The 16,405-nt window shown below is 43.4% G+C and overlaps 1 protein-coding gene across 1 annotated transcript in view; it reads right to left on the bottom strand.

Moving 5' to 3' along the window:
- Positions 1-16,405, bottom strand: part of NEDD9 (neural precursor cell expressed, developmentally down-regulated 9) — a 200,962-nt gene that overhangs the window by 123,770 nt on the left and 60,787 nt on the right. The window lies entirely within an intron of this gene.

Genomic DNA, 16,405 nt, shown 5'->3' with positions numbered 1-16,405 from the left:
GTCATCATTTAAGGATTGCATCAGAGCAGTTGGAAAAGCCAAATCCATAGTCTCGTGAATGGAATCCCATCATCCATTCATTCATGCAATCAAAGAAAGCATTTATGGGGTTCTTACTATGCTTTAGTTGGAACTTCAAAGACACATAAACTATAGTAACGTCCTCAAGGATCCCACAGTCTCACTGAATAAACAAAAAATGCAGCACAATAAAATGTTACATCATTTTGGGTCAAATGTGCAGTGGATCCGGTGAGTATACAAAGGAAGAAGGTCAATCTTGGATGGAGTCTTAAGAGATGGGTAGATGTTTGCCAGGTGTTTTGTATGGATAGTAGAGGTGAGAGTGAAATTTCCTTGCGTGTAACCTACAGTTTTAGTCTTGTCATCGATTTCACTGATAGTTTTCTACTCTCCCATCCCTGTGGCCTCACCATCCCCCTTAAACCAACTTAATATGTTACTGCTTTTATCATTTTGAAGCCACAAGATGTGCCTGACTCTACCTCTTACCAGCAGCTTGTGAAGGTCACTGGAGCCATACGCTTTTTTTGTTTCCAGAAAAGGAGAAAAACTAGTGTTTTGGAAATGTGGCTTTTAAATAGCTTAGATGCAAAGCCCAGAATTTGATTTTTTTGGGAAAAACATGGACTGGGCTTTCGGTGAGTTAGTACTGGCCAATTTTTCACTTCTCTTTCAACATCTTGCAGCTGGAAGGCTGTTTTGAGATGGCGTGTGTGTGTGTATGTATTTGTAGGTTATAGCTGGGATGTATATTCTTAGAAAAACCCTCATATTTATTTATTTATTTATTTATTTATTTATTTATTTATTTATTTATTTTTTGAGACAGAGTCTCGCTCTGTCACCCAGGCTGGAGTGCAGTGGCCGGATATCAGCTCACTGCAAGCTCCGCCTCCTGGGTTTACGCCATTCTCCTGCTTCAGCCTCCCGAGTAGCTGGGACTACAGGCGCCCGCCACGTCGCCCGGCTAGTTTTTTTTTTTTTTTGTATTTTTTAGTAGAGACGGGGTTTCACCGTGTTAGCCAGGATGGTCTCGATCTCCTGACCTCGTGATCCGCCCGTCTCGGCCTCCCAAAGTGCTGGGATTACAGGCTTGAGCCACCGCGCCCGGCCAAAACCCTCATATTTAAACCACATAGGACACATGAATATCTTTTTGAGAAATGGTAAGTGAATCTTTGTAAAAGAACAGTGTTTTCCTATCAAGAATAATGTAGGAGGTTGCTTTAAAAGGGGAAGCAGAAAAATAAGAATTGTGCCTGGCACATAATAGAAGCTCAGCAAACAATTTAATGAACCTATGCAGCTGCCCTTAGGAGGAAGAGAAGTCTTCCTAGAACTCCTTTCCAAACAGGATAATTGGGAGTTGGTCTCCTTTCGCTTCTACCAGGATGGGAACAGCCTCCTGTAATTTCAGTTTGATAAACACAGTATTTATAAGTCTTGGCTAGGAGGGGGAAAAAGGAATTTTCCTCTGAGGCACTTGCAGTGGCTAGGCAAGAGGACACGGGCCCATGACTCATTTGCTCTGCCTGAACCCATGTGTGGTTTCCTCAGTATCTTGGCCCCACAAGGGATGGAGAACCAGAAGGGAGAGTTACTGCGTTTCCAGCGCCCTGTCTATTGCTTCTTTAGGTACACGCACCTTGAGGCATTTTAACTGCCCAAGGTGTCTGCGCTTATAAGACAACCTCTCAGAGCTGATTTGTCTATGGGGATACCATAAACTACAGTACCAGAAATTATATATATATATATACACACACACACACGTCATTAATTCTTTACTGGGAAATATAACACACATATAGAAAACTGTATAAAATGAATGTATAGCTTAATAAATTGTTATAAATTTAACTGCCACGCAGGTCAAGACATAGAGTACTGCCAGGACTCCAGAAGCTTTCCAAGTGCCTTTCCAATGCAACCTCTTTCTTTCCCATAAAGGAGGTACTACCCTTATCCCCATGCACTGGGGACTCTGTGTTGGGCCTTGTGCTTTTGGGCTTCCGTCTCTCCTCCAGCCATGCACTTTCTGAAGGGGAAAGAGGGCTGTGGGACCAAGAGACCACGCCCACCTGAGACCCATGTCTCCCTTTCTAGACCCCATGCCAAGGACCAGGACATTGGGACTTCCTGTTCAAATGATTCCAAACCTACTTCCTGGTCTTTGTGGGCTCGTCTTTAAGTCCTTCTTCCTGAGGGGAACCTGGAAGCAGATATTTGTAAAAGGCCACGGGTGAAGTTTAGACTTGAGGGCTCAAGAGTGATATATATGAGCACCAAGGCCCTTGGGTTATGGGATGGAGCAGGGCTGGGGCATGAGGGTGGATGGCTGGATCTAGGGGAGGCTTCTTCCTGTGGCACATGTTCTAGCAGGAAGATCCAAGCAGTCTAAGAATTCTAAGGTCCAACATGGTTTCTCAGGTCACTATGAAGAGATATATGTCCAAGTAGGAGGATGGGACATCTTTTATTTAACAGCTTGTCAGTTTAATTTATAATTTTACAATTTACAATTTTATAATACAATACAATATTAGGCCCATAACATGCAGTTCTCCATCTGTACTTTTACCTTAAGCCCCACAAAAAAAGTTTTTTGTAATGCTCCAAGGAATCCTGTTAATTTATTATTTGGAAGATTGTCAGACATTGATCCTTTGTTTTAAACTCATGATAAGAATCAGATAATATATACTTTGAAGTCATGTCAAAGGAAAAGAATAATTCCATATGACATATATTGCAGATTTTTATTTGTATATAAGCAAAGCAGTGTCTAAAGTATATTTATATGTCCTCAATTACTGAATGTGCCAGTTTTCTGTTGAGGGTGGGCCTGCCCACAGGTGACTATCCGGACTGTTCTGGTCATTCCCTCCTTAGTTTTCTCTGTGCTTTACTATGTCACTTGGCACTCCTATACAATAAAATGACTTCCCTGTTTTTAAACTTTGGATAAATGGATCACAGCATATGTTCTTTTGTGTGGGCTTCTCCCACTCAGCATTATGTTCGAGCAATGCATCTATGTTATTGCTTGTAGCTGTAGTTTGTAATTTGCATTGCTGTATGGTATTCCACTGTATGGATATGCCAGCATTTTTCCATTCTATTAATAATGTTCATGGACAATTGTGTTGTTTCCAGTACTAGCCCATTATGAATAATAATGCTACGTAGATCTTTATCTGTTTCTGTTGTGTTTATATGGAATTGCTGGATGATAGGTTTCCGTCCATCCCTCCCTGCCTTCCTGCCTTCCTTGTTTCTTTGTGTTGTCCAGGCTGCCTCAAGGGATTCTCTTTCCTCAGCCTCCTGAGTAGCTGGGACTACAGGCTCATAGCACCTTGCCCCCTTTGTTTTCAGCTTTAACAGAAAATACCAAACTGTTTCCAAAGTGGTTGTATCAATTGATATTCTCGTCAACAAGGTATAATAGCTCCCATTGCTTCTGACAATGTTTAGTATATATTTTTTAAATGTTGACCATTTTGTACTAGGAATAATAGTAGTGTGTCACCACCCCTGTAAAACATTTATGGTTTTTTTCCTCCATTATTTGTATATGAAGATACTGAAGTGAATATGGTAACTTAGAGTTTCAAGTTGACTGCTAATAATATTAGTAGATGTATAGAATAGTAATATCAATAATATTTATAATAATATCCATAGCTTTTATTTGAAATATGGCAGCTAAAGGAAGATTGGTAGTCTTAGAAGATTACAGTAATAAAATCCAAGATGTAAACAGAGTCAGCCCATACAGCATTTTAAAATAACAGAGAAATGAGCAGACCGACCCAGGGATACATCGACACGCTGCTAGGAAGGCAGCTGGTACCAACCTCATCCTTTCACAGGGGTGTGTGTCCCCAGAGCATGCTCTGAGAGTTGTGGCAGCACTGAGCACAGATTGCTGAATTGCCCAGCTGGGACCAGTCAGGACCACTGCAGAAGAGGGAGACCAGCTGGGGAGCCTGTCAGCCTGCAGCTCATTAGTATGCCACATCTGACAGCATCTGTTCCTCCAGGAAGCAGCAACAGCCATGTGCTCCAAAAGCAAGTGGCATGAGCAGGCCTCTTCAGCAGAAATAGCCACAGCCTCCTCACATGCCCACTTCCCTCTCTGCCCACTGAAACCCCTGAGCTTCCCCACTTCACCCTCCTCTTGCCAATATACTCAACCTCCTTGCCGTTTGTCCTTTTAATGCATTGCCCCGGCCAAAGCCCAGCCTTGGATGAGCTCAACTGTTTACTTACTCTGCATCAATCGCCCAGCTATTGAGCATGGCTGGCAAAACCACACACCCTGCAGACGGTGCCACTGCAAACTCACGGTCACCAATGCCATCTAGATCCTTGTTACTGTCAGGCAGCCCTCTGTAGTTCCCTGGCCAGCTCACCTTCCTGTTCTCCTATTTTTCTAATTAAAATGAGAGTAGATTATCTTCTGCAATTCTACATTGAATGGGTCCTATTCTAGAAGCAGCAGGCTGTTGCAGTTTATACACCGTGGGTGTTTCAAACTTTCGCCACGTTTTTCAGCGTCTCTGGTTTTATTGCCTGTCCATCTTCTGTGCCCCAATCTTAAACCCTGCTGTTAACCGCAGTAGGCAGTCTCCCCACCTGCTCCACAAAGAAAGCAGGGGCCCTCTGAAATGAAGTTCCTCAACTTCCCCCTCCACATCTGCAGATTCACTTCACATTTCAACTCATCCCTTTTTCCTTCCTGCACCCTTGTGACAATAAGGAAAATGTCTCCTCTCATGCCCAAGTGAATTCCTCCACCTGTCACTCAATGCCATCCTGTCCTGCCTTCTACGGGACTTTTCTCCATATATGACCTCTCTCCTGACTTGCTCCCAGCAGTCGTGCCTTTCCTTTAAGACCCTGAAGTCAGGTTTTCCCATAGCTGACTGAGTCCTTTAGCTCGCATGGCCTTCATCCAAGCAGGGCAGGAGGGTTGAATTGTGTCCCCCCAAATTAATATGTTAAATTCCTAACCCCCAGTATCTCAAAATGGGACCTTATTTGGAAATAAAGTCATTGCAGATGTAATTAGTTCAGATGAGGTCCTACCAGAGCAGGGTGGGCCCCTCATCCAACTGGACTGATGTCCTTATAAAGAGGAGTAATATGGAGAGGAAAGCTGATATGAAGAAACACGGGCAGATTCTTTCCTCACAGCCTTCTCAAGTCACCAACCCTACCGACCCCTTGGTCTCTTCCAGCCTCCCGAGCTGTGAAACAATCAATTTCTGTTTAAGCCCCGCAGTCTGTGGTGCTTAGTGACAGCATCCCTGGGAAACTGCATTAGAATTCTGCTTATTAACTTTTCCACCTTCTGCAAGTTAGCGTGTTTCCCTCTGTAAGCTTCAATCTCTTCATCTAGAAAAGGAGATACAGGAGCACTAACCGCATGAGATTGTTGTGAACATTAAACAAAAAGAAGGAAGTACCATGTTAATCACAGTGCCTGGCTGTATTAGTTTGTCAGAGCTGCCATAATCAAATATCACAGACTGGGTCGGGCGTGGTGGCTTACGCCTGTAATCCTAGCACTTTGGGTCGGGTGCGGAGGAACTTCCAGTTCTTCTGTTTTCACTGGTGACAGTCTGGTGTTTGTTTTCTCTCCCTCACCAAAGGGGCTTTTCCCAACATCCCTTGTTCTAAATCCTTTTTCCTAAACCCAGTGGACCACTTTGAGTCTGACTTTACCTAACATCTCTGCAAAATTTGACATAATTGACCGTGTTTCCCCTTTTAAAAGGTGCTCTTTCCTTGGTGCTAGTCTGTCTGGGTGTTTCTCTTCACCTCCCATCATGACACTGAGCCTCCAGTTCTGTCCTCAGCCTCCTCTGCTTTCACCACCTGCAACCACAACTTCAGTTTCCACCTACAGCTTCAGGACTCCCGAACCTGTCTCTCCAGCCCGGGTCTTCTCTCCAACTGGCCCTGGACAGCTCCCCTTGATGTCCCTCTCCCACCTTGTGCTCCACCTCTCCAAAAGACACACCCCATCTGCTAATCCAAATGGATATTTTCAGCTTTGGTCTCCTCTCAGTGAATGGCACCACCACCCACACTAGATGCTGGGCCTCATCCTAATGGTTTCCATTGTCCATCTTCCCCATGGCTTTCAAGATGTCCTCTCAATGATGCCTCCCGCAGCGCTGTTGTACCTCTCCATTCCTCTCTGTCCCTACTGCTGTCATGTTCAGGCCACTTCCATTCTCATCTGGATTGCTGCATTGGCCTTTGAGACTTGGCTCATCTCTCTATAATCCTTTCTTCATGCTGCAGCCAGAGCTAATGTCTCTAAAATGTCAACTGTGTCATGCGAGTTCCCAATCCCTGAAGTTTTTTAGTCAACTGATGGAATTTTTAATATTATGGAATTACTATGGAAATGTTTTAAGTTTGATAATGATATTATGATTTTATATTATACGTGTGTGTGTATATATATATATATTAAAGAGTCCTTATCTTTCGAAGATTCACACTGAGTATTTGCAAACCAATAATCCAGTGGGGTGGGGAGAGTGGGGAGACAGTAAAACAAGGTTTTCCATATGCTGAGAATTATTGAATCTAGGTAATTGATACTACTCTTTCTACTTTTGAAACATTCTACAATAAAACATTTTTGAAATAAAATCCCTAAACTCAAGCAAAACAAAAAGTACTGCAATGTTTTTCTTATTGTTCTTAAGACAGTGTCCAAAATTCTTAAGATGACTCATAAGGCCATGCATGGTCTGGCCTCTGTCTACCTTTCTTTCAAGTGCAGGACCCCCAGGGCTTATTGAAGATTTGTGAAGTGGATGGATGGATAGATGGATTAGTGGGTAGATAGAGGGATGAGTAGATGAATGGATGGATGAATAGATGGATGGTGGGTGGATGGGTAGATAGATGAATATCTAGATAAGTGGATAGATCAATGGGTGGATATATGATGGATGGATAGATAAATGAATAGATAGATGGTGGGTGGATAGATGGACAGATGAATAGACGAATGGTGGATGGTTGAATGGATGGGTGGATTAATGAATAGATGGATGGGTGGATAGATGGTGGATGGATGACTGAATAGATGGATGGTGGGTGGATGGATGGGTAGGTGAATAGATGGATGAGTGGGTAGATGGATGGATGGATGGCAAATGAATGAATAGATGGATGGGTGGATGGGTAGGTGAATGGGTGGATGGATGGATAGATGGGTGGATAGATGAATAGATGGATGGGTGGGTGGGTAAGTGAATGGAAGGATGGATGGATGGATGAATGGGTGGAAAGAGAGTAGGAAAGGATCCTATATTCCTACCCTCACTCTGTAAATAACTTTCTTTGAGACCTTTGACTTCTCACTCTCTTTGGATCTCAGTTTCCTCATTTGCAACAGGAAGAGTAAACAAGCTCATCATCATTTTTTAGGAGAGAGGTGCCAGTTTTAACTATTTTATTATTTTGGAAGTCACAGTAATATTTGTTTTTGAAAATTGTTTCATTGTTAAAAAATAAAAAATTTACATCTTCTGGCTTAGGTGACATTTCAGATCCTTCCCAACTGCAATAGACTGTGATTACAGGGAGGCTTTACAAGTTAAAGCATGTGGATTTGGTGAACACAGAGCACAGATTTTTCTCAAAAATCCTGATTTAATAAAAGTTATGTTTTTCTAGTAAAGGAACTTGTTATAGGACACAATTCAATTTGTAAGCCTTTTAAAGACACTCATATAAAATATTTGCAAATTAGAAAAGCAGTCTTTTCTTGGACCATATGCTGAAATTTGGGGTTTAGAAGTATGCTCATTGTCCACATGGTGCAAGCAAGCACTCTACATAAACAGGACCTTTAGATGAGGAGATCCTTGTGGATTATAACTGTGACTGCTCCATCTTTGTTACCCCAGCTGAGCACCTGGTGCATATTAAGTGCTCAGTAACATTTTGCTTTAAATGAGGACCTAGGATGAAGAAGACTCTCAGTGGGGCTCTGTTAGAATTTTCAGTGATAGGAAAGGAAAATAATTTCCTTCTAAAGAAAGGAGAGTGTGGGGAGAAAGCTAGAAATATGGATGAAGGAAGACGTACTCTTGGCTCAGGCATGGGTAAAAATGGAGGGCTTCTGCTTGTAGGGCGGTTCTCTCTATAGGTTGAAATAAGCAGGATTGAGCAAGGCAACTTTTATGCCCCCTCAAAATAGTCTAGATTGCTGATTTCCTGGCTAATCCGCTTCATTTCCTACACTGAGGCTTGTGGACCATCCAGTCTACGTTTTTTCTCATCCCTCCTTGGGTGTTTCTCTAGCCTTATATTTAAGGTCCTTGATGGAAAGCCACATGGCAGCTGCAGAGATACACCAGGTTTTCCAAACTTCTGTAACTCCCATTCAGCCATGTGCAGCTGGCAGCTTGTGATGGTGTTCACAGCAGGAAGAACTGTAACCTGCAAGTCAGGAGACCTGGGCTCTACTCTCAGGTGTGCAACTTTGGGCAATTCAGCCATTCCTGAGTCTCAGTTTCCTCGTGTGTAAAATAAAAAGATCAGACAAAAATGCATCCTCGGTTTTGTATCTTATTTAGGCTATAACCTGGATATATAATTAGTGGGATACCAGAAAAGGCCTTTATCAGTTATGAATGTTATAAATTGAGTGAAGCTCTCTGGTTAGCCTGTTGCCAAATGAGTAGTGTCCTAAGGGAATGGAGACTGATCTAGCTCTGTCTTCCTGATGGTTCTTCCTGAGGGTAATTCTGGGCCCAGGATCAATGCAGCCAGCAGAGCTACTTCCTGAGCTGCTAACAGTATCTGAAGCAGAGGTCCGTTGAAACTACAGAGTCACTGACTTTTCTTCCTTAGCAACTTTATTTCCCCAGGCTGTGGAGTCCTACCAAGATTTTTGCTTGACAGTTGATGAGGGAGTCAGTCCTTCTACCACATTGGGATTCACACAGTTTATTTTGGTAGGTAACTAAGGCAGAGAGAGATCATTAAACCCTTCATAAAACAGTCCATCAGCCACCTGCTTGCAGAGCAAAAGGTTGCTCTTTGGCAGGAAAGATCGTGTTCTTCAGCCCGCTCTTGGGTCTCATGCAAGATTCTAACAAGGTTGCCTGGGAAAACTTTTTGGTTATGATATATTTCTTTCCATTTGTATAAAAGCAACCAATAAATACCAGTGATCTTGTCAGGCCATGCCAAAGACGAATTTGTTGGGATTTAATATCCCAATGCATTGGACGTACTTGAATTTGGCTGAACAGTCAAATTGGGTGGTTTGGCTCCATTTAACCAGTTTACATGTTGTTGGTGTATAGCTTTGCAAATGACTTTGGTTCTTACTGAATGATCACTGGAGGGGATTGGCTTATAAATGAATTCAAAATCCTCAGGTGTGTTTTAAAGATCTACAATACAAGCCTTTCCTGTGTTGTAAATGGGCAAGACTCAGTAAGGAAAGTGAGATGAAAAGAGCTATTAGTTCATCTGTGAGGGCATCCAAATATGCACCCTGAAGGCATAGCAACACATCATTCATGCTTTAACGTGTTCTACAAACAGCAAGATATTCCAAACTACTGCCAACCACCTGACCAGGAAAAAGGGCATGGTGGTGATCATGAAATAATTGAGGGTAAAAGGCAGGGTTATAAGTCCTTTAAACCCTTTTGAGCTTAGGTAATGTCTTGCTGGGCACATGGCTCTGATTCTTTCTCTGGTCTTTGCCAGCAGATTTTTAGGAATCTCCTGGCAGGAGAGCATTGCTTGCGGCACCTTCCACTCCTCCAGTGCTCTTGGACGCTGACTATTTACAAGGACTTTCAACTGCCTCCTTCACCCATCTGGTATTAATTTTGATTTCTTCGTTATTGGGTCTCTGATTCATCTCTATACAGACCTCTGAGTTTCCTGAAGGCTTTGCTTCCCCAGACAGGGTGCCCCACCCAAGTAAGTTCACTTGCTGTTTGCTTTGAAGAAAGTCAGGATCTAGAGTTCCGCAGCTCAGAGGACAAGACTATGATTCACTTTATTATCAAAGTCAAGACGGAGAGGATTTCCTTCGTCTCCCTTTACTCTCACTCCCACGTCTGATTGTCTCATCAGCATGGGATCTTGGCATTTCTAGCTTGTAGGATCTCCCAGCTCCCTTCATTCTGCCCTGTGTCTCCATCTCATTTGCCTCTGTCTTAGCTCACAGCCTCATTCCCGGGCTGTTGCAATTGTCTCCACATTGTATCCTAAAGGCAATGGGGTAGGCTTGGAAATCCTTTCATTGGGAATTAACTTGATTACATTTTCTTGCATAAGAATCACACTGAAAATAGTCGCTAATTCATTAAAGGGGCAGTTGAAATGGAGGTGGAGAGAAATCCATTACAAAGCTGTGCTCCAGATAAGAATTATAAGGAAGGTTCAGATTAAGCCGGAGACAGGTACAGTGAAGAGGAGAGAAAATGGATATTTAGCAAGGAGAACCAAAAGAGCTTAGTAACTGATTTGAATTACAAGGTGAAGGAGAGGGAGCCGTTGGTAATAAATGTCTCCCGGAAAAAAACTTTGGAGACTGCATGGATGCTAGTATCATTCTGAGAAAGAAAAAATTAAGAATTAAGTCTATGGGGGAAATAGCGAATTTGAATGTGGCATGTTAAGTTCCAGTTTCATGTGGAGAATGTCCAATGGAGAGAGAATCTGTAAGCAGTTATATATCCCAAGTCTGAGATTCAGAGAGAGAGAATGTTGAAGACAGAGATTTTACAGTCATGAGCTTAGAGCTGGTGGTTAAGAGCGCTTAAACATCAGCCAGACAGAGCTTGTTAAATGAGATAGGGGGCCAGGCGCGGTGACTCACACTTGTAATCCCAGCAGTTTGGGAGGCCGAGGTAGATCACCTGAGGTCAGGAGTTTGAGACCAACCCGGCCAACATGGTGAAACCCTGTCTCTCCTAAAAACACAAAATTTAACTGGGTATGGGAGTGTGGGCTTGTGATCCCAGCTACTCGGGAGGCTGAGGAAGGAGAATCCCTTGAGCCTGGGAGGTGGAGGTTGCAGTGAGCACTCCAGCCTGGGTAACAGGGTGAGGCTCTGTCTCAAAAAAATAAATTAAAAAAAAAGAGAGAGGGGAAGATGGCAGGATCTTGGGGACTATGACTCCTAGAGGGCCACACAGAAGAGAGAGGGCTGGAGGAGATTCAGGATGGTGCGTTATTACACAAAGATGAGAGGAAATAACTTGACAATTAGATTTTGGAGATTCTTGAGATCAGTTTCAACAAAATGATAGGGACAGGCGCCAACTGTCGCTGGGTTGACCTGTGAATGAGAGATGAGAAACTGTAGACAGAGTCTAGACTTCTCTTTCTAGAAACTTTGCTGTAAAGAAAAGATCATAAATGGGAAATGGGTGATAGCATGCGTGACCAGTGCACCCGAGAACAGGAAGGCACATGTGATATAGTTCTATGTGTCCACCTGACTGGACCACAGGATGTCCAGACATTTGGGCAAGCATTATTCTGGGTGTTCCCATGAGGGTGTTTTGAGATGAAATTAATGTGTAAATCAGTAGATTGGGTAAAGCGGGTGGCCCTTCTGATGTGGGTGGGCCTTGTTCAATCAGTTGAAGGCCTGAATAGAACAAAAAGGTGGACTTTTCCCTGAGTAAGAGAGAAATCCTCCTGCTTGGTTGTCTTTTAACTAGAACATTGGCTTTTTCTCACCTTTGGACTTAAATGGAGACATCAGATCTTCCTGGGTCTGAAGACTGCTGGCCTTTGTGCTAGAGCTACGTGATCAGCTCTCCTGGGTCCCAGACCCTCAGACACAGACAGGAACCACACTATCAGCTCTCCTGGGTCCCCAGTGTGCTGACTCATCCTGCAGATCTTGGGACCTGCCCGCCTTCATGATCACATGAGCCAAGTTCTTACAAGAAATCACTTTCTAAATATATATGTGCATCCTATTGGTTCTGTTTCTCTGGAGAACCCTGAGTAATGAAGCACAAAATGGAAAAGAAAAGAGAAAAATAGAAAAGAAGGAAGGAAGGGAGGGTGAGAGGAAGGTGTGGGGGGGATGAGAAACAGAGCCTGGGTGCTTTGCAAGTGTGGGGAGACGGCGGGTCACTGCTTCATTGTCTGTGATCTCTGACGGCATTGATGACTCATTCATGTTACATAATTAGAATTCACCTTCAGACTTTGCTGTCTTACAATTTTGTCTTATAGAAACAAGGCTTCCTAGCTTGGCTTGTTTTCTTATTACTCAGGGGCTGTTGCTAGCATAAGGTCATACTTAGAAAACTGAACCCTCAATAAGATTACTCAGAGACTTGGCAGCTTTTTCCCTGGCCATTTTGTCTTTAAGTTAAAAAAAAAAAAAAAAAAAAAGAAACAGCTCACTCTTCTAAAATGACATTACATGTCACTTTGAAATATGTCCTGTAGGCCGGCCCTGAAATGTATGGTCTTTCTGGATATTCAAGGGAGAGAAGTTTTGTTTTTAAAAATGTAAAAAAAAAATTGTTTTACTCTAAAAAAGTGTCTCTGATAACCCAGTTTTTAGGAAACTATCTGCTGAAAAGAAACAACAGGAGAGGTGAGAATTTGTCCAGTTTATACCTACTTCATTTCTGCCATTATCCTATTCTGGGATAACTTCAGAAACCACTAGGGCCGTTTAACCGAGAGACTTATTAGACACTTAGAGTTCATTATGTTTCTGCCTTGTTTTTATAATATTTTTGTTATAAAATTAAAGTGACGAAGATAAACAACTTTATTTGTGGCTGTGCAGATGCCATGTGCAATATCTGCCCAGCTTGAAAAGATTCCCCTGGCTCTTCTGCCCACTCAGATCAGCAGGACCCACATTTCAGCTTGGACAATATAACCAAGCTCTGCTGTTCACAGCTGCCTGGCCCAGGCATGGGTGCCTGGCCCCAAGTTCAGGGCCAACACCCTTTTCTGGGAATGCGAAATCAAAGCACAAAAGCATCCCGTGCACTCACACTCTCACACACTGACACACTCACATACACACATGCACACTAACATACACACTCTCACACTCACACTCGTGCACACTCACACTCGTGCACACTCACACTCGTGCACACTCACACACGCACACTCAGACACACACACTCACACGGAGTCACACACACTAACATGCACACTCACACACTGGTGCACACTCGTACTAACAAGCAAATACTCTCACACTGATGCACTCATGCACACACACACACACTCACACACAAACATGCACACGTGCACACAAAGTCACTGAGTCTCTCCAACTGTGAATTTGGTCGCTGTGAGCTTCCACCTTTACCTGTTGTAAGGATTGAAGAGAAGACAGGAAAAAATACTTCAAGAAAGAAGACCCAAATACAAGCAGCAATGGGTGACAGGCCCTGTATCCCTGGCTGTTCTGGGGTCTCCCAGCTCCTAGATGCTGTCCCTTCTGGGAGCATGGCTGCACTCCTGCGTCCAGTACCATGAAATGTGTCCTCCTTACAGTGACCACCCCCTGCCCCTCTTTCTCCCCCAGCCCACCGCCAAGCTGAGTTGAACTGTATTTTGTTACTCACAGTCAAAAAAATCTTAATTCATTAGGTTACAATTCTAAATATAAAAATATATCTTTCTTGGGTTGTATAATAAAGAATCGGGTTTGAGAATTTTGATGGTTGCAGTTATGGGAAGTGAGGGGGGAGCCTGGACTTCCAATTAAATAACCTTCTATACTATCTCACCTTTTTCTTATCCCAGGAAAGTCTCAGGAACTCGTTGCAATAGGGACTGCCATGCCCTGTTGTGCTATTGGTGAAGAGAGGGTCACGCAGTGCCTACGATGAGCAATTTGTTCATATCTATCCAGATTGCACGTGCACACACCCACTCATCCCCAAACGCCATCCTCAGGAGTTTATGCTGCACACAGACTGGCACATGTGCAGAAAGACATAGTGCAGGGCTACTTGCTACAACATTGTTGGTGATAGCAACATATTGGAAGCAACCTGAATTTTTGTTAATAAAGGATTGACTACATAAATTATGCTAATCTATACAACTGGAGTACTAAGATGCCGTAAAAAAGAATGAACGAGGTCTTTATGTTTGGAAAGATCTCTAAGACATAATAGTGAGTGGAAAGTGTAAGGTGCAGAACACTGTGTTTTACAGGCTGTCGTTTGTGGGCTGACAACATCTATTCAAATGTACTTACATATATGTTGAAAACACTTTGGAAAGAAAAACAATACATCAGTACCAGTGGTTTACTTGTGTGTATGAATGTGTATATGGCAGGGATGGGGTGGGGGCAGGTGGCTTAGGTACAAGACAGAAATAGCAAAGAGACTTTTTAACCACATACTTCTCAAGAGGTCAAAAAACCTGTTGAAGCATATGTTGTTAACCATGATATATATATATATATATATATATATATAGAGAGAGAGAGAGAGAGAGAGAGAGAGAGAGAGAGAATATGAAGGGAGGGAGATAGGGAAGGAAGGAAAAAGAGAAGAAGAAGAGGCAGAGAAATGGAGGGGCAAAGAAAGGAAGGAAGGAAGAAAGGAGGGAGGGAAGAAGGGAGGGAAAGAAGGAAAAGGAGGGAGGGAAAGAAGGAAAAGGAGGGAGGGAAAGAAGGAAGGAGGGAGGCAGGGAAGGAAGGAGGGAGGGAGGGAAAGAAGAAAAGAGGGAGGGAGGGAGGGAAAGAAGGAAAGAGGGAGGGAGGGAAAGAAGGAAGGAGGGAGGGAGGGAGGATATTGGCTCTTTCCTGAAGTTACAGCTTAACAAATAAAAGCCAAGACCACCAACACAATGGTTTGAGCAGTGAAGGACCACGTAGTCATGACTCCGAGAGGCTGAATTCCCTGCGCATAGTGTGAGTGAAAACCTAGGTGTGTTACATCACAGAAAGCTGTTTAAAGTGCCATGAGCCCGGTGAGGTGTCTAGCACAGACATACAATTGCTTGCAAACAAGTAGCAGAGCAATGAACTGTGTTTTGTGTTTATTGGCAGGTTTTCTTTGTCTCTCAAGGGAGCTGGGAGAAACACAAGTCTGAAACTCAAACCTATCTCAGTTATTCCTTTCCCTTCAACTAGACCTGAACCTCAGGAGATCTGGAGTATGTGCTGAATTCTACTGGGAACTGAGCCCTCTGAATATTATTATTGTTTTGCTAATACTTTTTGCTGGAAAGTACATCAAACCAGGATGTGTTGTACCTCTTGCTTTGTCAGACTATTTAAAAGCAAAAGATATCCAACTTAAGGCTGATCCAGGTTTTTCATGATCTAGCCAGGGGAGACAAAGATTCCAGGAAAAGTCTCTAGGGAAGGCCAAGGATTTTAGAAAGCATCTGTGGACAAACAAATGCAATGTTAGTGGGCTAATTTCCATAATCAAATGAAGCTGATGGAAGTGCTTTGTGATTTGATGCCCATCAATGATAGACTGGATAAAGAAAATGTGGCACATATATACCATGGAATACTATGTAGCCATAAAAATGAACGAGTTCATGTCCTTTACAGGGACATGGATGAAGCCGGAAATCATCATCCTCAGCAAACTAACCCAGGAACAGAAAACCAAACACCACATGTTCTCACTCATAAATGGGAGCTGAACAATAAGAACACGTGGACACAGGGAGGGGAACATCACATAGCAGGGCCTGTTGCAGGGTGGGGGGCAAGGGGAGGGAAAGCATTAGGACAAATATCTAATGCATGTGGGGCTTAAAACCTAGATGACAGGTTGATAGGTGAGCAAACCACCATGGCACACGTATACTTATGTAACAAACCTGCACGTTCTGCACATGTACCCCAGAACTTTAGAAAAAAAAAGAACTGCTTTGTGAATTAGTCAGGTTCGCTGATGGGAGCTTGGGTCCTGGCACCTGAGGACTGAGCGGGGGGAACCCACACGCAGGCTGCCCAAACACACAGAGGCAGGAGAGGTCAAGGGACATCTCATGGGTGTGGAGTTTTGGACATGGTATTGCCATTGTCAGACATGTGGCTAAGCCTGCAAGGACGAGAGAGGAAGGAGGGAACCAACTCCTCTCAATCCTGCATCAGTCTGAGTGCTTTCAATCTCTCTCAGTCCTTCTCCTCTCTCTTCTGTTCTCTCCTTCCCCGACGGCTCTCCAGGAATCACAGAATAATGGAGTTCAGTGTTTCTCAAGGGGCAGCCACCTGTACCGCTGTCACCGGAATTGCTTGTTTCAAATTCCGATTCTAGGGGCCTGCTCTAAACCTGCCTACCAAGGCTCTAGGGACGAGGCCTGGGAACCTGCATTGTTCGCAAACACCCACAGGTGATTC

Source organism: Rhinopithecus roxellana, chromosome 4 (assembly GCF_007565055.1).
Source record: "Rhinopithecus roxellana isolate Shanxi Qingling chromosome 4, ASM756505v1, whole genome shotgun sequence".
Classification (NCBI taxonomy): Eukaryota; Metazoa; Chordata; class Mammalia; order Primates; family Cercopithecidae; genus Rhinopithecus; species Rhinopithecus roxellana.
This window is presented reverse-complemented; position numbering and strand designations above follow the sequence as displayed.